A 23,291-nucleotide genomic window follows, 5' to 3' on the forward strand; every position below is an offset into this window, starting at 1 on the left:
AAATTGTTTTAGCAATAAGAAGTTTGAGAAATGGTCAGATTCAGGGTGTATTTTAAGGCCTTGCTAACAGATATTTGCTGTTGATTGTACAATCATTCGTATCTGTCTCAGCTGTGGAAAAAAGAAGCAGCTAGTGACAGACGGGAATAGTCCTGGTGTTGTCAGCTATGCCTCAGGGAAGTGTGGAGTTTCCCTGCCATTCAAGGCTAGGCAGATGTTTTCATGCTGAGCATAAACAAGGTAACAGAAGACTCACATCACAATGGGGCATTCTGCGCTTATGATGGATCAAGACAAATGTAAGACTATTCTTTTATTATGTCTTACAAGTATTTATTTTGTGCATTTAAGAGTTAGAAACTGTAGAAAAGCATCCAAGTGGCACATTGATATATACAAAGCGTTTGGGAGCATATTTTGCATATTTTAAATTGAAAATGGAAGGGAAATATTCCTAGTGTATATTAATTTTATTGGATTTATTGGGGTGACACATCCAAATGCAGATAAATGCAGAATTGTCGTCAAACTACTAAAATGACAAAATGTCCCCCAATTCTGCTCTGGTGCTACTTTAACAATTATAGCTTTAGTCTTGTTTTGTTCCTTCTTTCCTGCTAATAAGAATTATTCATATACCTGAGTAGAATCACTCCTTTTCTAACTAAATCCAATCCAGAGGAAAAGCATATACTTTCCCCAAATAAATTGACACCAGTCCCATACTATTGAAAGTGTATTTGCCCAAGCCTCTTATTGAGATAGCCCACAGTTCCACATAGTGAACATTCTGCTCCATTGCAGAGGCAATAAAGCAAACTGTGTTCATCTATATTATTTCTGGTGCCCTTTTGGCTGGCGGCTTTAAGAGATATTGATAGAAGACCAATCATTTTACAACACATTGGGAAATTTGATTTTCTATTTTTAAGCCTGAAAAATTACAGCAAGATCATGTTCAATCTTATAGAAAAATATTTAATTTCACCCCTTGCCAGATAGTTTAGTCAGTTATAGCATTGTTCCCATACTCCAAGGTTGTGGGTTCAAATCCCAGTCAGGGCACCTATAAAACTCGACCAGGGAATGCAGAAATAGGTGGAACAATAAATTAATGTTTCTCTCTCTCCCAATCAATCAATAAATATAATTTTTAAAAAACTGATTTCAGGCTTAAATCTAGATCCTGCACACATAAGTCATATGAATAAATCAGATGGAAACAGGCCTGGGGTACAAATATACTCCAAGGAATTTGCTGTATTCCTACAAGTGTTTAGTCCTAAAAACCCTACTTTTGACTTATTTTCATACCCTACATAGAAAATTTTTCTCATTTCAGTGATCAGGTGCCCCAAATAAGTGCCCTTCAATTATTATTTTTCCAAGGATCCCCTTAAACCTCATAGTCAAACACTCATTAATTGTTAAGATTACCTTAGGTTTTACACACAGTGTTTGCATTCCCTAGAAAATGCCTATTGTTCTGGCAAACAAGGTCCTATCAACAGTCTTCTTTTTAATTTAATTTAATTTATTTACTTTTAGAGGGAGGGGAAGGGAGGGACAAAGAGAGGGAGAGAAACATCATTGTGTGAGAGAGAAACAGCGGTCCTCTTGCACGCCCTCAAATGGGGACTTGGCTGGCAACCCAGGCTTGTGCCCTAACTGAGAATGGAACTGCCAACCTTTCAATTCACAGGCTGGCACTCAATTCACTGAGGCACACCATCCAGGGCTGAATTTCTGTGAAGTATGTTGTTCAATTGTTTTTACCCACCCAGGGAACCAAAATCTTTACAGGGTAATCCAGAGAAGGAGAGATGAGGCTGGTCTCTTCCAGCTGATTATAATGCAGATTTCAAATATGTCAATGTGGTACATGGACTATATTTAAGTGGAGTTAATGTGGTAAAAGTCAAGGTCTTGACAGAGTGTAAGACCACAGTCTGTGATTTTAGGTATGTCTTTCAACCATTATAAATGATGATGTCCTACCTGTAATGCAAGATAATTAAATGAAGTATATAGCATATAAAATAATATATGAAATTATGCAGTATTTAAACTGTACTGTATATGTATCCCTTATGGTTAGAATTACATTCAGCTTTCATGTTGTTCCTAGTGGTTAATTTATCTAAAATGTAATTGTAATTGTGAGCTACATAAAATTATCTAAAGGAAAAAAGATAATTAACTCAAACTCATAGAATATTAGCTATGCATTGACTGTAAAATATACGAATCCTCTAAATTAAAAAGTAAATCATTAAGTCAAAATAGACCTAGTGAGCAATGATGGTAAGCTCTACCTGTTTTCTTCTTCCAAAGGCGTTCTCAAAGACCAATGAAATTAGACAAAAAATGGATCTGAAACTTGCCAACTTAAAGTTAGATGGGGAAAATTAAAAATGAATATGCACGTATGACTTCACACACTATTTCATGATGTGTTGATTAGAATGAGGTGGAGGTGAAAACAATGATGTGTAATGTAGAGAAAGTCAAGGGTGCAGAGTCAGAACAGACTTCAAAGCTCTGTGTTCTGATTTGGGCTCATGTCTTTTAACCATCTGAATGTTGACTTCTTTATCAGTGCTGCAGAGATAAGTAAATACAGTAAAAAGATGATTAAATGATATATGTATGAGAAATATTTTGTCTATATGTGTTTATTGTAGGGCTTTAGGCTGTGTCCTCAAGGGAGCAGCTAAGCATGATGCCAAATTGCTCTCTGTGGATTTTGCCAGTGGAAGTGTTTGGCTTGAAAAGATTTCAGTTGAATTGGATGTTTTGAAAAAATAGTTTGTAATGTTATGTTAAAACAGTACTCTGATAGAAAGTAAGAAATCTAATATTCAAAATGTCAGGTCTATTTCTAAGGAGTAATTCACACACTGGGAGAATCTCAATGTGTCAATAATATTGAAATGATTCACTGTTATTTGTAAACCTTTAATTGTGATAGCTAGCACAAAACAATATGTGCAAAACATGATTATATGGTTATCACTCTGTTTAATAGGGTTTACAACCTCTATGTACACATAGCAGCTGCTGGAGCAAGCCCACAATTAATTTTACATAACAGGAGCAATTTTACACAATTACTTGAAAATCCTTGGCCACGTTCCATTATTGTGACATAAACATATGGGCCAAAATCACAAGAAATGATTACTCCAATGAGATCTCTTTTAATAATAGTTATATTGTGGTTTATATTTTTCCAGGTTAAATCTTTCAACTCCTATACCATCTCAGTTGATGCTGAAAAGTCATATTCATATGGATAATACTTATTATTTTTTTATTATTAGAGCTAACTTTTATTGTGTTCTTACTGAATTCTATACTCTCTGCTAATCAATTCAAATGCAATCCCTCCTCTAATCCTCAGACTTCCTAAAGAATTTGTCCCAAAGTTCTGCTTTCTGTTAGGAGGAAACAAATCTTTAGCAAGGTTAAGTAGCCTGCCAAGGTCACGGTGGCAATAAGAAAAATAGGTAAGATTCTAACACCATATTGGCTGGTGTCTAAAGCTAATTTCCATAACCACAAAGCATCTAGTTTCTTTTAGTCACTATTCAATATGCTATTTGTCAAAGGTAAATTCAATACAATTTTTTTCTAATTTGTATAATTACAAATTACTTCAAAATGCACATGTTTATTAGCAGTGACAATTAGTAACATCATTTAGGTATCATCAGCTATTTTTTGCTAATTATCCATTTAGACATTTATTCCACAAGTATTCATTAAGCACCTACTATAGCGAAGCCTCTGTACTTGAATTGACATATTCAGCTGTTTCTCCTGCCAAGAAATGCAGACGTGTATTCTCTAGTCAGGAAGCATGTTTTTATCCTAATCATTTCATCTCATAATGCACTTCCTTCCCATTTGAAAAGAGAATGATTATAGTTGAGTACACATTGTATATATAGCTAAAATCTATGAGTCTTTTAATCATATGTCTTTGTGTTATCTTTCTATTCCCTTACATGAAAAATGCCCATATTATAGCACATATCATATTACATTGTGATTTCTACTTATTTACCCACTTGCCCTTTTAATCCATGAATTCCTCAAGGAGAGATATATGTTATTTATTTTTATGTTTTTGGCATGTAGATTATAATCATGTCTTTAATGAATTGCATTGTCTGAAAGAACAAATGAATAAACAAATATTTGAGTAAGATCCTAATGTACTCCAGAGAATTTAGGATCAATATCCAAGAGAATTCTAAAAAGAAGATACAATTCTAATATCACTGTATTCAATAATAGCTACCTCAGCTGGGAATGACAGAAATTGCCTCAAATGTGCTTAAGCTGTCATGCAAGGTGAGTCCTTTCTGAGGCTTCCACCTGCATGTGCCAGGGCTCAGAGTGAACTGCACAATAACACAAACTATGGTTAAAGTAATAGCCTTTACTGGAACAATGTGCCATTCAGGGGGCAGTAAGAGGAGAAAACCTGATTACTCTAATCTTCAATATCATTTCCCAAGGAGGTAAGATGAGGCCAGGTCCCTCCATGGAACACCTGTTCATATTGTGTGCCCAGCTAGCCCTAGGAAGGCTCACAATGGAAAGTCAGTGAGAATAAGGGGACCCAGGCCTTCTGTTCTGACTGAATCCTGGCATGTATACTTTCCCAATAAAGCCTGCTCCTTACTCCTTATTTATAGCCAAAGCGCCTAGCTGGTAAACTACAGCACACTAACCATAGATGCTGTAAGAAAAAAAAGTAGAAGTGTGGCTCATCTCACCAAAAGTATAGTAGGCATATTGAAGAATTTATAGAAAGAACACGGTGTTTCCTATGGCTGCTATAATAAATTACTACAAACTTAGTGGCTTAAAACAATGCAGAGTTCTTATTTATCTGGAGGTCAAAAGTCTGAAATGGGTCTCACTGGGTTAAAATTAAGTTATAGGTATGACTGCATGTCTTTCTAGAGGCTCTTGGGAACCATCTGCTTTTTTTTTTTTTGTCTTTTCCAGTCTGTAAAGGCCATCCACATTCCTTAGCTTGTTGCCCTCTTCCATCTTCAAACCCAGCAGTGGCTGATGAAGTCATCCCCATCATGAATCATTCTGAAACAGACTCTCCTGCATCCCATTTTCATCTTTTAAGGACCCTTCTATTTACATTGAGCCCACCAGGATAAACTCTATTTTAAGGTCAACGGATAAGCAACCTTAATTTCATATGCAGTCCTAAATCCCGCTTTCACTAACATTACATATCCACTGGTTCTGGGGATTTATATGGATATCTTTGGGGATCATTTTTTTCTGCTTACCCCAGAGGTGCCTCTCTCTTTTCATCTCCTTTTGGCCCTCTTCCATTATTTTAGGGCTTTATTATTAAGATCTACAAGGCAGCAGGATGACTTCTGTCCGCTAATAGGCTATATAGCCTTCTAGGTTTAGCTTCCACCAGGAAAGGAGAAGTTTTCCTTCCTCCACTAGTGTGAACTTGTTCCTGGGCCTGTGGTTTTCTCAGTTTTTCATGTGCACAGTCTCTGTGGGCAGAAGAATGAGATGCTCTTTATCCCCAGACCTCAGTTACCCTTTCACCTCCATGTGATGTAGACTTCTGACCTGGGGAAGGAAGACATAGGGAAAGGGATGTTCCTCAACATGCCAGTTAGACTGAAAAATATGGAAACCAGGAGATGAAAATTGCTGCTTTACAGCAATGAGAGGGGGGAAAATCCTACTCCTGTAGGAAAACATGTCTATTTGGAGTAATGTCTCCCTGCATGTCTGTGTTGGGGGTCTGTTCACCCAGGGCAAGTGAGAAATATAGGCTCACTATAAAACTTGGATCTTAGCTTATGTCCATATGTTTCATTATACATAATATATTTTAAATCCTGCATAATAAAAAATCTTTTGCTAAAATTAAATTGCATACTCCTTCTTTCTTTCTGCTGCATAGAATTCCATTGTGTAAATGTGCCATAGTTTTTTGATCCATTCACTTACTGATGGGCACCTAGGTTGCTTCCAACACTTGGCTATTGTAAATTGTGCTGCTATGAACATTGGGGTACATAGGTTCTTTGGGGCTGGTGCCAGGCAGTGAAAGACAAATACCATATGATCTCACCTTTGACAGGAACCCAAACAACAAAACAAAGAAACAAGCAAAATATAACCAAAGACATTGAAATAAAGAACAGATTGACAGAGTTCAGAGGAGAAAAGAGAGGGAATTTCAGGGGAAAAGGGGAAGGATTTACAGGAACGAGTATAAAGGACACATGGATAAAAACTAGGGGTGGGTGGAAATGGGAGGGCGGGGGAAGGGATGGGTGGGTGGGTTAGGATGGGAGTAAAAGAAAATTGTACTGCAACAACAATTAAAATAAAATTAAAAAAAAAATTAAATTCCGGACTTCCGGCAAGATGGAGGAATAGGTGGACGTACCGTACCATCTCGCACAACCAAGAATAGAACAACAATAATTTATAGGCATAATTTCACTCAGAACCGTCAAGAGGATTTATCTGAATGGAAGTCGGACAGCCAAGAAGTTGAAGTAGACCCGTACATCCAGACTGGTAGGAGATGACGAGACGGGTGGGCTCGGGGCTGGCGCAGGTCAGTGGCGCACGGAGGTCGGGGGAAGTTTGGCACAAAATTGGCTCGACAGCCATCCGGGGCACAAGAATGCAGCGGTGATCCCTGAGTACGCAAGCTGCAGCTGGCAGACCCAGAGGGGCAGCAATTGTGGACCAGGGCAGAGCTCACAGCCCAGGATCCCAAGCAAGGAAGTGTCTGAGCCCAGGAGAATGGAACTGCCGCCATAGTTCCGGCCCCCGCTCCCACATATAACGTCACAATCTAGCCACTGGGGTGCCCAGCCCCGGTGAACACCTAAGGCTCCTCCCCCCACCGTAACAAGAGCTACCAGACTGGAAAAGAAAAAAAAAAAAAATAGGAGAGATAGGGGAAGACATAAGACATGTTTCCAGCAGAACAGATCAGTCCCCCAGGACTCATCCTTTTGAGCAACCAAGAAATAGCCAATCTATCAGATGCACAGTTCAAAACACTGGTGATCAGAAAGCTCACAGAATTGGTTGACTTTAGGCACAATTTAAATGAAAGGATGCAGGTTACCATAAAAGAGATGCAGGAAGATATGCGGAGGAAAGCCAATAGTGAAAGGAAGGAATCTGAGTCTCAAAACAATACAGTGGACCAGAAAGAAGATAGGATCAACCAAGCAGGAAAGCATGATGAAATAAGAATTCAAAAAATCGAGGAAAAGCTTAAGAGCAATGAGGACACCTTTAAACGTTCCAACATCTGAATTATAGGGGTACCAGAAGGGGAGGAGCAACAAGTGGAAAAGTTATTTGAACAAATAATAAAGGAGAACTTCCCCAATCTGGCAAAGGGAACAGTCTTCCAAGAAATCCAAGAAGCTCAGAGAGCCCCAAAGAAGTTGGACCCAAGAAGAAACACTCCAAGGCACATCATGATTACATTAGCCAAGGTAAAAACGAAGGAGAGAATCCTAGAAGCATCAAGAGATAAGGGGATAGTAACCTACAAAGGAGTTCCCATGAGACTGTCAGCTGATTTCTCCAAAGAGACCTTACAGGCAAGAAGGGGCTGGAAAGAAATACTCCAAGTCATGAAAGACATGGACCTACATCCCAGATTGCTCTATCCAGCAAAGCTCTCATTTAGAATGGAAGGGAAGATAAAGTGCTTTTCAGATAAAGTCAAATTAAAGGAGCCCGTCATCACCAAGCCCTTATTTTATGAAATGCTAAAGGGACTTATCTAAGAAAAGAAGATAAAGAAAAGACATGTATAGTAAAAGGACAGCAAACTCACAATTATTAACAACCACACCTAAAGCAAAACCAAAAGAAACTAAGTAAACAACTAGAACAGGAACAGAACCACAGAAATGGAGGGCACATGGAGGGCTAGCAGTAGGGGGGTGGGAGGAGGAGAGAGGGGGGAAAAGGTACAGAGAATAAGTAGCATAGAATGTAGGTTGAAAATAGATAGGGGGAGGGCAAGAATAGTATGGGAAATGTAGAAGCTAAAGAACTCACAAGTATGACACATGGACATGAACTAAAGGGGGGGAACGTGGGTACAGGGTGGAGGGGAGTGAAGGGGGAAAGGGGACAACTGTAATAGCATAATCAATAAAATATATTAAAAAAATTAAATTCCATGCTTTAAGTTTTTAAATTAAAACAGAAAGTTCAAAAATTAGGTCAGTTTACTTTTGCATTTTTCAAAGAAACATAAAAAAATAGTCCAAAAGGTAAGTATTATGCTGACTTAGATGGGTAAATAATTGAAAGGTACTATTTTAATAACATGCAGTATGTGTTCTCCCTGTCAGTTTTCATGTGTAAAAACTTAATTTTCTCTTGTAATCATAAGAGAGTAGTGTCCTAGGGTTTACTTTAAAGAAGACAAACTAATGTTCACCTTATTGGCTATCAACAAATCACAAGGGAATTTCATGATAACCATCTGTGCCAGGCACCAGACTAAACACTTCTCATGTATTGGCCATTTGTCCTTTACAATAAACTGTAAGGTAAGTGTTTCTGTATTTTATAAGTGAATGAACTAAAGCTTGAAGAGATTAATTCCTTCCCATTACATAGCATTAGAGTAGAAGCTAGGTCTCTCTGACCAAAAAAAAACCCCAAAACTCTCCATATTCTGCAATAACGATATCCCTTAATTGTAGGTAAAATGATACATTGAATATAAACACAAAGCTTGAATTCTCCTAATTTAAATTAACAGTCAGTAAAATATACCCTCTTTGTACTTGGACCCTCAGCACATAGATAAATATTTTTGGAATAGATGAATGAGTTGTGTTATGTTTCCATCACTCACAGATTTGAGCACCCCTCTGTGTGGGGCACACACTAGAGGTGACAGGAGAAAATAACTGTTAACTCAATTTTTCTTCTTTTTGAAGATTTTAAACTTCAGTTGAAATGATAACACACACACAGATATATTACCAGTACATGAGAGTGTGTATTATATTTTCCCAGAGAGAAGCACAAAGAATTTTAAAAGAGAGAGAACGAGAATGGATCCACTTTTGGCTATAGTGATGACCTTTTTGGAAAAAAAAAGGGTATTGGTTGTTAATTTTGAAGGACACCAAATACTCCAATGAAATTCAAGATTGAAAATCAGCTTGCAAGACAAAATTAGCCTCATAAGATAAGGGCTGGTGAACAATGCAGGTGAGGAAGGAGAGAGCATTGTGAGCCATTGTGAACAGAAAGAGGAGAAGCCAAGGAAGTGGGTCTTTGAGACAAGACTGAGTTAAAACCAAGGGAGACTCTACATTTAAAATTTAAAATAGAAGTTCAAATTATGGTTGAAGAAACAAAAGCAGCACTTTAGCACTTCAATAAAAGGTTATATTTTAGAATTGTTTTTAATTTACCTCTTTAAGAAGGAAAAGCAGCCCTTCTGACAAATTTAGAAGCTATTTCTCCATTTTTTCAAAGCTAATAAATTTATGTCATGCATGCTTAGAAGGGCTTTGCTTTTAAAATTTGCCTTGTTAATTTTTTTATATATTATTATTTTACTAATTGCTCCTTTGTTCCTGCCCCGACCCCACCCCCGCCCTAAACAAATGGTGTGGTCTTCTATTCTATTGAATAGGATCAAGGTCTTCTTTTCTCCCTGTTTAACTTCATAGCAGTGTAAATTTAGTTCTCGATATTTCCCTTACAATTGTACTATAATATATTTTTGAAAGACGTGATTTTACTCAAAATATGCATTATTGATTCTATTACCATTTTGTTTCTATTTTTTTAATCACATAGTATGAGAAAGCTGTGATCCAGAATAAGAATTATATCCACCCTCTTTACTGAAGGCTTAGAAATGGTATTTTAAAACCTTCTAGGTAGGCTAATCCTGTGGTTAATATTCTTAAGAGAGGTAGTCTCTCTTTTCCTTATGTTGTGATTATTATTTGCTGATGTTCCCATTTCCAAAATGATAATAGCTAATGTGTATTCTTATAGTACAATTCTTTCTATTATTTTAACTTCTGATTACAGCCAGACAGTTGAATGCCTATGTACCTTTCAAAGACTATAGAATGACTAGTTCTCAAATCTTATTACTAAAGACTTTGTCTTCTCATTTTCAGTGAATTGTGACCCATATATTGCACAGATGAAACACATGTGACACTGTAACTGCTGCAGTGTGCTTTGATAATCTGATGTCATCCATTTTCAACGTGTGACAAAAAAAGAAAATTGACTTAAACTGAGAGCAGATGAAGATGTAGACTAGATTGTGTTACAAAAACATGATCTTCTTATATGAAGTGAAGCATTAGCCTTAGCCATCATTTACATGGGACTTATTGTCAAGGAACTCTACAGAGGCAGGAGCACAGGAAACTTGGAGTGAAGTCACATCCCTTTAAATACCTTTTAAATGAGAAAAGAAAATCAGGACATAAGCATACAGAGATTAATAAAAATGAACTTATTGAAAAATCCCTTTCACCTAAAATTGCTTAGTTATCAGGAATATTAAGTCTTTTATGTTTGACAAATGTTTTTAAAATGACAGTAACATTTTATCTGATATTGTTATTTTTAAAACAGGCAAACTTACAGGCCTTAATTAAGAGACATTTTACCTGACAAGAATGTCTTTTAAAATAACTGAATAAGCAGAGGGTATTTAGGTTAAAAAAAAAAAAAAACTGTCTGGTGGCCAAATAGAAAGCCCAGAATTTTACCATATGTAAAGTAACTAAACATGTATAAATCTAAACTAAGTGAGTGTGTTCACAATGTTTGCATGTACCCTTTTTGTCTGACATTTAATTAAAAATATAACCTATTCCTTGAGTCATTACCAGTTTGTTAATACAAATGTGATCACATTAACAATAATGCAAATATCACTGTTACTTGCCATCTCCAATTTATTAAAAAAATCATCGTTGCTGGGACAACTGGACAAATTGTCCCTCTTCCTATTTCATACCACATGTCCATACTGGAGGCCCATATCAGATCCTCTTAGAAGACTTTATGGGGGGGGGAGCCACATTATAAGCACTTGGCATTCTGTGTAGGGGCCATCATCCTTGACAAAAGGATATTCTGGTTTTTAGTGCATGTTAATCAATGGATAGAAATAGATATCTAAAGGTTGCCTAAAATACTACTTTCCCAGACATACTTGTCTCAATTTTGTTTTAATTTGAGACCCACTTTCTGCCATGTATACTAGTATGATGGTCAATGTCTGTCCCATGATATACTAGCCATGAGTATAAGGTGGTGAGCAAGTCATAATCTCTGTCTTACACTGTCTTACTGCATGAAAGCAGCAATACCCAACTTAGATTCTCACTCAAGTATTCTTCATACACAAGGTGATGTTTCGTTTGTGGAATTAAAAGTGGTAATGGCTACTCAGTTCTTGTGAAATGTGTAAGTTCCAGGTAGATAATTACAATGAAGAGATGCTGGAATGAGAAGAAAATCATAAAATATTAAAGTAACTAGAATTAATTCAGTGTAGCTAGATTGATGTGTGTGTTTGGTTGTTAGTCTACAGGAGGGAGAACACAGCCAAAGCTTGGCAGAGATGGGCTTTGAATGTCTTATTAGAAACATGAAGATTTATGTGGAGTCACTGAAATTAAATGACAGGGTCAGATTTTGGGTATTAGAGAGATCAATCTGCCATCATTGCAGAGAATTGAAGCAGCCCAAACTGAGACTTAGAGACCAATAAATACCAGTTTTAGAAATGACGGTGCTAGTGGAGTAGAGAGATTAAGTGACTTACTGGGTTTGAATGATGAGGAGAGAGAGAACTAGTAATAATTAGGCTTCTTATTTGTGAACAATGAAGATGGTAACACTATTTTATGAGATAAAAAGTGTAGAGTGGATAATTTATATAAATTAAATATAATACAGTAACCTTTGGATTTAGGTCTTATTTCCATCATATTCTAGATGGGAAAACCTAAGAGCAACAGAGATTAATTAAATTATTCTCTTATAACTTCACCTATGAGAAAGATTTCTAACTTCTATAATAAAACACTTGTGTATGACCTAAACCCTACCATTTTTCCTCCAAATCAATGCTATACTGATATAATAGACAAAAATCAAACAGAGCCATCACATCTATAGAGCTTCACTCTGTATATGATAAACAGTATCCTAGTTTCCAGAAGGAGTTAATTACTTACAAAAAATGAGAAGAGGATAGTGATTCCTCTCCAGTGCTAATGTGTGCTTTTGTAGGTGAGATAACAGATTAGATTAACAATACTGAAAATAGACACTTGGTTTCACAGACTTTATAATCTCAAGGAAATGATGTTGCAGATCATATTCCAAAGTCCATAATTCTGTGCTTTAATTCTCTGTAAATGTTTGGCCCATTTCACTATAATGAAAGCGTGATATAGTGACAACCCAATTGGCTGCAGTTAAGTGTTCTGTTGAAGGCTTCTTTGATATAATAATAATTTGGCTTATAGAGGGAATTTGGTGGTTAAATGAATTCCTGCTATTGCAGTAAAACCTATGCTCATTTCTGATGCAGCTAAATACCTCAGAAATGGTGGCAGGTTAAGTGAGAAAGTGCTTTACAACTAAAATAAAAATACATTTTTTAAAAAAAAAAAGGTGATGTGTGTCCAGACAATACTAAAATGAAAAAATAAAAAGGAGTAATTTTATTGAGTGAACAATTGTCCATGATGTGCAATTGAAAGCATTATTGAAAGTAATACAGATTTAGAGTGACTGTATTTTTTAATTTTAATTTTTTAATCAGTTGATTTAATATTCTGTATTTCACAATTATCAAGTTGATCTTTCTATCAATCTCTTTCTATTTTAAGCAGCTTGTGAATTTTTAAAATTCTCTACCATCTGTCAATTCTCTTTGGGATAGCTGTCTGTGTGTGAAACCTACCTGTGAAAAACTATTTTCAATGTGTGAAGTGAATCTTTAAAACTGATAAAGATGATAAAACTATTCTGATCATAGCACAATGGACCTGCCCCAATTGAATTCAAATATACTTGGCACAGAATATCTGGAAATCAAACTAGAAAAAAAAGGAAGGTTGTTGGAATATTTGAGTTAGGATAACAAAAGTCCTAGAAATAATTTTACCATATGTATGCTTATTATTTTTAAGTATTTATATTTCTTTTTTTACTTTTGTTTTTTAAATATTTTTAACATTTTTAATTATTGTTCAAGTATAGTTTTCTGCTTTTCCCCCCACCCATCCCCACTGTCCCAACCCTCCCCACATCTGTCCCCTGTTCATCCCCTTTCTTATTGGCCATGTGTCCTTTATAATTGTTCCTGTAAACCCTTCACCATTTTTCCCCATTATCTTCTCCCCTCTCCCCTCTGGATACTGTCAGCCTGTTCTTGATGTCAATGTCTGCTATACTTTGCTTGCTTATTCATTTTGTTGATTAGGTTCCTGTTAAAGGTGAGATCATATGGGATTTGTCTTTCACTGCCTGGCTTATTTCACTTAGCACAATGCTCTCCAGATCCATCCATGCTATTGCAAAGGGTAGGAACTCCTTTCTTTCTGCTGCATAGTATTTCATTGTGTAAATGTGCCATAGTTTTTTGATCATTCATTTACAGATGGGCACTTAGGTTGCCTCCAGCACTTGGCTATTGTAAATTTTGCTGCTATGAAGACTGTGGTGCCTAGATTCTTTTGGGTTGATGTTTCAGGGTTCTTAGGATATAATTCTAGCAGTAGAATTGCCACATCAAAAGGCAGTTCCATTTTTAGCTTTCTGAGGAAATTGTCTACTGTTTTTCCATAGTGGTTGTTCATTATTCATCTTCAAACTTTTCTTTATCAGAAATCAGTAGGGTGTTTTGTTTCAATGAATTTCAGAAAAGTCCAGTAATTCCTCAATATCATAAAAAACCTACATTAAATTAGATTAAACACAGCTTTCTTTATGAATAAAGGCTGCAAGACACATGATGACATTTTTTTTTCTCTTAGGTGATAGTAGAGACACATTGTAGTGATTGGTGAAGGATATCTTTCTCAAGTTGCTTTGTTTTAAGAGAGCTCTTAAACCTTCGTACTTAAGGTAGCTAGAAATATGTCTGAAGTTCAAGTGAGTACAGCATATTTGAAAACTGTAATCAAAATCATTTCATCTCACCTTTTGATGTTTGGTGTTTACATTGACCCAGAACCCAGTGCATATGCTCTGCCCTCATGGAGCACTGATTCCCATAAAGTGTCTGTGAAATCTCATCTTTGCAGAGCAAAGCTTTGTCAAGAAAGACAGTGTTTTCATTATTGATATCATGCTTTAAAAAATATGCAAACTCTCCAACTATTTCTTCATGGTTCTCTTTAAATTAAAAATTAATTAGAAACCAAATTGTCAAAATAACTCTACCCCCCAAAAAAGAGAAAAAAAGAATGAAAATGATTCTTATATTTTCTACCAATATTTTTCCCATTTAAATAGAAGCACTGTGACTAAAAAATAATCAGGTATACAATATGTTCTCAGTAACAACACAAAGGTTATTTGGAAATTTCTAGATGGATTTATGTGAATTTTTTTCATGACGTTTAAACCATATTGCATTCTTGTAACATTCCTTTTAGTAAACAAGCTAGAAACAGAAAAGTTTTAAGCAACAACTCTTAAAGTAATGCAGAGAAACAATTTATGGTGTTTAAGCAACTACTCTAATTTGAACTCAGATACATTTTTAATACAACACCAATTGATTGGGCATAAAAATGCCTTAATTTCTATAAACATTTCAAGTAGAATTTTATATGGACAATATATTTAAAAGTTGGAATATTTGCAGGCTGTTGACAAGTTCCCATAAAATAAACAATAAATGAAACCCGACCTAACTGAACCTCAAGAAAAGTCATTTTTGAGGATTTACATAATCAAAGTAAATTTGAGAAACATCTCCTCTGACAGAAACAGTGCATGGCCCTGCATTTAAATGGCACCAAGAATAAATCACCTCATCAGGTCATGTTGCTCTGTCTGAGAAAATTAAGGGAAAACTTTCTGTCTATCTTAACATCAACGATAGGTGTTTCACCCAATCAACTGGTTTATTTTTGTATTATGGACACAAAAGATAACCGATTGTGGTTTTGTTTTATACTGACTTCTTAACACTTCAGAATTAATTGTGAGGCCTACCTGTACAAATAATTAGGACATCAAGACATACATTTAATGTATTAACATTGCTTTTTAAATAATCTTATCTGTTCTATAATGTTCCCTTTGCTCTGATTTCCTTATATTATGTATATTAGTTCCTGTATTAATTAGGATAGTCCATAGTAACTTCCCTGTCCAGACCCAAAACTCCTAAGATTGATGTAGTAGTAGAAGAAAGAGCACATATAGTAAGTGACATGAGGGACATGGCTGAGATGTCCCTCCTCATGTCCCTTCCTCATGTCCCTTCCTCGACAAAAAATTGTCATTCATCCACACACAAAAGTGCCTTTGTGACAGCTATGGGATTCAGCACCATATGCCAAGGTCCTGGGGAAGAGTCTCACTTGCCTTTGTGATAAGTGGTAGGCATACAGAACTCAGTTCTGGCTTTAGGCCCTGCATTGACCCATGAAACATCTATAGCCCCTCTCAGCTGTGATACAGGAGACACTGGAAAACTTCATCTTAGTAATCACACACAGACAAGAGAGCCTTCAGAGAAATTCAAGTTTCCAGTGGAGAAGTTCCAACATATCCTTGGAAGCAAACAAACAAACAATGAGTTTGGACATATGGAGAGAGTGAGACAGATAATTTGACATTACACCTCTCTCCAAAGCAGTACAGCTCAGGGCCAGCATTGATCTTATGGGCCTGTGATTTCTTCAAGGTTAGTGAAAGCAAGTGTGTGAGCACTCAGCTTCTCCAACTGTGAGTGATGAAACCAAAAAAAAAAAACCTATCCTCTCCTACCCATTCCAGAGTACTGAATCATGAGCTACGTGACTAGAGGTAAGGGAAAAGGCTGGGCAAGCAGTAGATAGGACTCTCAGAGAGAATTGAAGGGATATAGAGCCTAACCATGTTGTGGACTCCATCAAGAAGCCCACCCATGAGCTTCTGAGGACAACTAGCTTGTGGATTCCCATATTAGCCTATGTGTACCCCCATTGGTGTCCCCCTCCACACACACACACACACACACACACACACACACACCATGTGGCTGGCTTCTCAAATTTATTCTTGATGGAAGTGAGAATGAGCTTCAGCAGGTGGGTAGTGAGCATGTGCCAAAAGCCTGCCAGAGTATAAGGGTTAGGTAGAGACCACAAACTTGAACTTTATCGCCACTCTTAGGAAAACAAAGAGAAGGTACTCAGAATGCTATGTTGCAGGTTCAAGAAAAGGCATACAAGCTTAAGAATTCTACCACAAAAGTGAGCAAGAAGCATGCATCAGATATACTCAGAGAAGGTCTGAAAAAGCTTCAGAATCCCTAGCAGAGCTGATGGTAGGTGTTTCTTCCTTAAAGGAAGTTAGTGAAGACAAGAGGAGGTGACTGCTATTTCAAATACAAGACAGCAATGCACAATCTCATAGAACATGAAAAATCAAGGAATCATGGTACTGCAAAAGAATCAGAATACTCTTCCAGTAACTGATTCCAATGACATGGATCTACAATTTATCTAATAAAGAATTAAAAATAGCTACTTCATGGAAGCCCAATAAGCTATAAGAAAAAAAAAATTAGGAAAATATATGACCAAAATGAGAAGTTTGACAAAGAGATAAAAATCAAAAACACAGAACCAAAAAAGAAATCCTGGAACTGAATAATACAATAAATGGAATAAAAAAAATGAAATAGAAGCATCAACAAAAAAAATGGATCAAGCGGAAGAAAAGAATTTGTAGGAGACCTGTGGAATACCCTCAGAAGAAATAATTGGAATATAAATAAGTTACAAAAGAAAAAGGGAGGAAGAAAGGGGAATAGATCTTATTAGAAAATAATGGCCAAGAACTTCCCAAATCTGCAGAGAGATTTGAAATCCACGTTCATGAAGCTAATAGGTAACCAAACACATTTAACATGATTAGGTCTTCTCCAAGACACATTATAAAAAAAAAAAAAACTGTCAATAATAAAAGACAAGGAACACATTTTTAAAGTGGCAAGAGAGAAACTTATCATTTATAAGGGAACTCCTATAAGGCTGTCATTGAATTTCTCAGCAGAAACTTCACTGGACTGAAGAGAATGTGATGATCTATTCAAAGTCCTGAAATAAAAAAACAAAAACAAAAACGAAACTACAGGCAGAGAATACTTTACCTGGCAAAGCTGGCCTCAGAATGAGGGATAGACTTTTCAAGACAAACAAAAGCTAATCAAATTTATCACCACTAGACCTGTCTTAAATGAAATATGAAAAGAAGCTATTCAACTTGCAATGAAAGGAATCTAATTAGTAACGTAAAACCATATGAAAATATGCAAGATGCTGGTAGAGATAATATAGAGTCAAACTCTATATTAGAGAAAATACTCTAATACTGTAACATGGTATGGTAATCACTTCAGTCTAGAATAAGGTTAAAGGACAATAATATTAAAAGTAATTACATCTACAATAATTTATGACTAGATATACAATATAAAGAGATAAACTGTGTCATCAAAATGTAAGTATAAGTGTAGAATTTTTGTATGCAATCAAAGTTAAGTTGTTATCAGCCTAAAATGCAAAGTTACATCTATAAGATATTTTATGTAAGTCTCATGGTAAACACAAAACAAAACTAGTAATAGATTCACGTACAATACAGAGAAGGGAATCAAAACATATCACTGTAGAAAATCATCAGTTCATAAAGAATGGAATTAAGAGTGAGAGAAAGGAACAGAGAACTACAAAACATCCAGGAAGCAACTAATAAAATGGCAAGTACTAAGTCCTTTTCAATCAATAACTACTCAAAATATAAATGGATTAAATTCTTCAGTGGAAAAGTAGAGTGGCTAAATGGATGTAAAACAACATCCAACTATGTGCTGCCTACAAGAGACTTACTTTAGTTTTAAGGACACACAAAAACTCAAAGTGAAGGAAAAGATAATTATTCAAATGGAAAACCAAAAGAGAACAATGATAGCTATATTTATAAAAAACAAATAAACTTTAAGCTAAAAATTGTTATGAAGATACAAAATAGACCAATATATAATGATAAAGGGGCCAATCCATCATGTGGATATAACAATCATAAATCTATATGTATCCAACATCAAAGCACCTAAATATATTAAATACTGACAGATCTGAAGGGAGAATTAGGAAACAACACAGTAATAGTAGAGGGCTTTAAAATCTTATTTTCAGCAATGGATAAATTACCCAGACAGAAAAATCAAAAGCGAACATTGGACTTAAACTATGCTCTAACCAGGGGTGTCCAACCCACAGCCCACAGGCCACATGCAGCCCAGGACAACTATCAACGTGGCCAACACAAGATCATAAATTTACTTAAAACTTTTTTTGCACACCAGTTTTTGTAAGTGCTTTTGTATTTAATGTGTGGTCCAAGACAACTCTTCTTCCAGGGTGACCCAGAGACACCAAAAATTTGGACACCCCTGCTAGACTAAATGGACCCAACAGACAGATACAGAACATTTCATCCAACAACAGCAAAACACAGATTCTTTTCATATCTACATGGAAAATTCTTCAGATAGATTGTGTTAGGCCAATAAGTCTTAATAAATCTAAGAATGAAATCATATCAAGCATCCATTTCAACAACAGTGGTTTGAAACTAGAAATGAGTAACAGGAGGAAAGGTAGAAAATCCACATATTTATGAAATTTTTAAAAAAATGCCTGAACAACTAGTGGGTCAAAGAAGAAATTTTAGAAAAGTAAAATGGCACAATAATATACAAAATATATGGAATGCAGCAAAACCAGTTTTTAAGGGAAACAATTTATAGCTATACATGCTTATCTTTAAAAAATTCTGACATAAGCAATCTAACTTATACTTCAAGGAACTAGAAAAAGAAAGACAAACTAAGCCCCGAGTTCACAGGAGGAAGTAAATAACAAAGTTCAGAGTGAAAATGTATGAAATAGACACAGAAAAACAATGGCAAGTTCAACAAAACCAAGAGCTGTCATACAGATTATATAATATTATACATAGGAAATCTTAAAGACCACCCAGAAACTGTTAGAACTAATCAATAAATTAAAGTTGTAAGATGCAAAATCAACATACAGAAATCATTTGTGTTTCTATTCAATAACAACAAAATATCTTTAAAAAGCAATGAAGAGAACAATTCTATTCACAATAGCATTAAATATTCAGGAATAAATGTAGCTAAGGAGGTTAAAAATCTGTATATGGAAAAGTGTAAGTTTTTGATTTAAAAAATAAAAAGGCAAAAGCAAATGGACAAGTACCTGTATTAATGGATCAGAAGAATTAATATTGTTAAAATTTTCATACTACCTGTAATTTCTATGAGGATTACAGTGGCATTTTTCAGAGTAAAAAAATAATTTTTCTAAAATTTTAATGGAATCACAAAAGGTCCTGAATAGCCAAACAATCCTGAGAAAGAACAAAGCCGGAGGGTCATATTTTCTGATTTCAAATTATACGACAAAGCTACAGTAATCAAAACAGTATGATTTTAATGTAAAATTGGACACAAAGACCAAAGAAATAAAATAGGGAGCCCAGAAGTAAACCCTCACATATACCGTAAACTGTTTGGTAAAGGAGCCAATGGTACTCAATAGGGAAAGGACAGTCTTTCAACAAATGGTGTTGGGAAAACTGGATAACCACATACCCAAGAAAGAAATTGGTATCCTAATTTACAACACTCATGAAAATTATCTTGAAATAGATTAAAAACTGAAATATAAGACTCAAATCCCCCAAAAAAACCTGAAGAAAACATAGAGAAAAAAACTATTGACATTAATCTTGGCAGTGTCTTTTTTAGTTATAACAACAAAAGCACAGGTAACAAAAGCAAATATCAACAAGTGGCATTACATCAAAGCTTCTGTACAACAAAATAAACAATCATTGCAATGAAAAGGCAACCTGTGGAATGAAAGAAAGTATTTGCAATCCATATATTGGACAAAGGCTTAGTATCCAAAATATATACAGAACTCATACAACTTAACAACTGAAAAAATAGACAATCTGATTAAAAAAATGGATGACACTGAATATTTATTTTTCCAAAAATGCCATTTTTAAAAATAGCCAACAGATACATGAAAAAATGTTCAACATCACTAATTATTAGAGAAATGCAATTCAAAATCACTATAAGCTACCATGTCATACCTGTTAGAATGACTATTGTCAAAAAAGAGAAGAGATAACAGTTGTTGGCAAAGATGTGGGGGAAAGGAACTGTCAATGCACTATTGGTAGGAATGTAAATTGGTACATTTACCATCAAAAATAGTGTGGATATTCCTCAAGAAATTAAACAGAAATACCATATAATCCAGCAATTTCACTTCTGGCTATATATCCAGAAAAAATAAATCAGGATCTTGAAGATTATGTTAAATAAATATATGAGTATATACATACAAACATACATGCAATGGGTTATATTATTCAGCTACAGAAAGAAGGGAATTCTTCCATTTGTCTAAGTCAACATGGATGGATTTTGAGGGTTTTGTGTTAAGTGAAATTAGTTGGAGAACGACATATACTGTATGATATAATTTGTATATGGAATTTACAGAAGCCGTACTCATAGAAACACAATAAACTGGCAATTACTGGGGGCTAAGGGGTGGGGGAAATAAAGAGAAGTTGGTTAAAGGGTACAATAAGCATAATAAGATTAATAAGTTTGGGGTATCAAATGCAGCAAGGTGATTGAAGTTAAAAATGCTCTCTATTATATACTTGAAATTTGTGAAGGCAGTATATCTTAAAAGTTCTCACAACAAAAGAGAAATGGTAATTATAGGTAGGGATATGTGTTAACTAAGCCTACACTGATAATAGTTTTGCAGTGTACAAGTATATCAAATCAATAACTTATATATGTTAAATTTCCACAATGTTAATGTCAATTTTATTTTAATAAAGCTGGAGAAAAACAGGGAATATAGTTTACACATGTATAATCTGATAAGCACAATAAGAGTACCAAAATTAACTAACAATAAAGTAGAAACATTAAAATAGTATACTGTCATAAAAGTTATATGAATGATTTGAGGGGCATTATTAAGTAAAATAAGGTTTCATTAAACACAGGCCCTGAGATACCATGACAGTTAATGTGAAAGACATTACTAAGAAATTCATTTTGGCTTATCACACACTATCCATAACTAGTCTCATAACCTCTACCTAACTGCAACATATTCTGAGAAATGTAGAAAAGCAAATGCAATATTTGGTGAGCATTGCTTTCTCTGTCATAGTAGGTACTCAGTAAAGAGTCTTTGGTGAAACCATTATGCAAATAAGAGTGTGACTTTGTAACAAAAGGCAGAGAGCTGATATTAATGAAGGAATCCTAGAGACTTAAGGTTAATTAATATGCAAGAGATTTGATACAAATAAAGTGATAAAAATGCAAATTCAAAAAAGGGTATGATAAGCTAATCTCAATATTTAGAGAATTTTGACAAATAATTGCTTCACATTTTGAACACTATCTCTTAATGTCCTGAGGAGAATACCCAAGATTTTCAGAGTTACTTTATAGAGAATCTCAAAGGTTTTCTAGAGAGTCTATCATCACACATAACTTCACATATTCTTCTCCTTGAAGGGAAAGTAACAAAGCAGAATTATTCATTGGGGATTATGGTGATAAAATATTCACAGTTCCTATTAAAGTAATAATGTGCTAGTTTTTAAATTACTGAACTATTCTGCTTGTTATTTCCAAAGGAATCTTATTAGCAAAGATAAAACATGCTAACACAGTTATGCTTTGGGATTCATCACATGTCTGATCAGAGAGTATTTAAAAATACATTTTGGTTTCTTCTCACTTGCAATAAACAGGTTGAGATGGCAATCAAGTAGTGTCAGGGTTATACAATTTGGAGAACATGAAGGAACATTGTAACCTGTGAAATTGTACCACAGTATACATAGTGATGTAGACAGTAAAAAGAAATAAAGGTATAATTCTGTCTACAGAAAGAGGTGTAATTTTATATGCATTGACTTACCCCCCAAAACATTCTGTATATATTTTTAGCACACAGCATCACTTTGGTACAACAACATGGTAATACAAGTTCAGAGTTCTACTTAGAATGAAAACTTAGTCACTTGCCCAGGAATTACCTCAGCCAACTGTGATCTGGCAATATCTGTCTTGTCAAGCAGAAAAACATAGTAGTATGTATTTATTTTTACATTTTTGAACTTCAGTTATTGATTCTTCTAATTTATATAAAGAACCCCATTAATATAAGCAACCCATATCTTTAAATCTGTACTTCCAAACATTAAAAAAATGGTCTAACTAGTTCAATATTTCTTTAGTTTAAAATAATTACATAAAAAAATTGCCCATGTTGCTTCAACCCAATATTTTACAGCATTTTGCAATAGCTGGGAACAGAGTGAATTTTCAGATCTGAAAAATTTAGTAACTTTTATATTTAGTAAAAGCTCACAAATTACTTTAGTAATGACTTCAGATAGTCATATATACCAAGATATATATCAACTGATTATAAAATACAGATGCCCTAGTTATTAACTATAGAGAGGTTCCTTTTTTAATCAAGTGGGACCTAACACAAGGAATGTGGAACTAGCAGATATTTGGGGGGCGGGATCACAATATATTACCACCTCCCTATTTTTTAAATGAACAGGGAGGAAGGAGAGGGTTCTGAGCTCTGGTGGGATTAAGAGTTTCATGTCTTCCTAGACCAGGTATTCATCCAGCAGCCTGTAAGGCCTTGGGGAATCTTTGGTCTGGCTCATCTGGTCAAGGGAGTGGCAGTCACTCTGTGGGCAGATTTTAGCAGATGGGGTAGCATGAGTGTGGACCAGAATGCTTGTGTTGAATTAGTCTTCTCTTAAAGGGGTCATTTTTATGTAGCTAACCTTTCTGTCCAGTCAGAATGTTTATCAGGAACAAACCCATATTT

Source organism: Phyllostomus discolor, chromosome 3 (genome assembly GCF_004126475.2).
Source record: "Phyllostomus discolor isolate MPI-MPIP mPhyDis1 chromosome 3, mPhyDis1.pri.v3, whole genome shotgun sequence".
Taxonomy (NCBI): Eukaryota; Metazoa; Chordata; class Mammalia; order Chiroptera; family Phyllostomidae; genus Phyllostomus; species Phyllostomus discolor.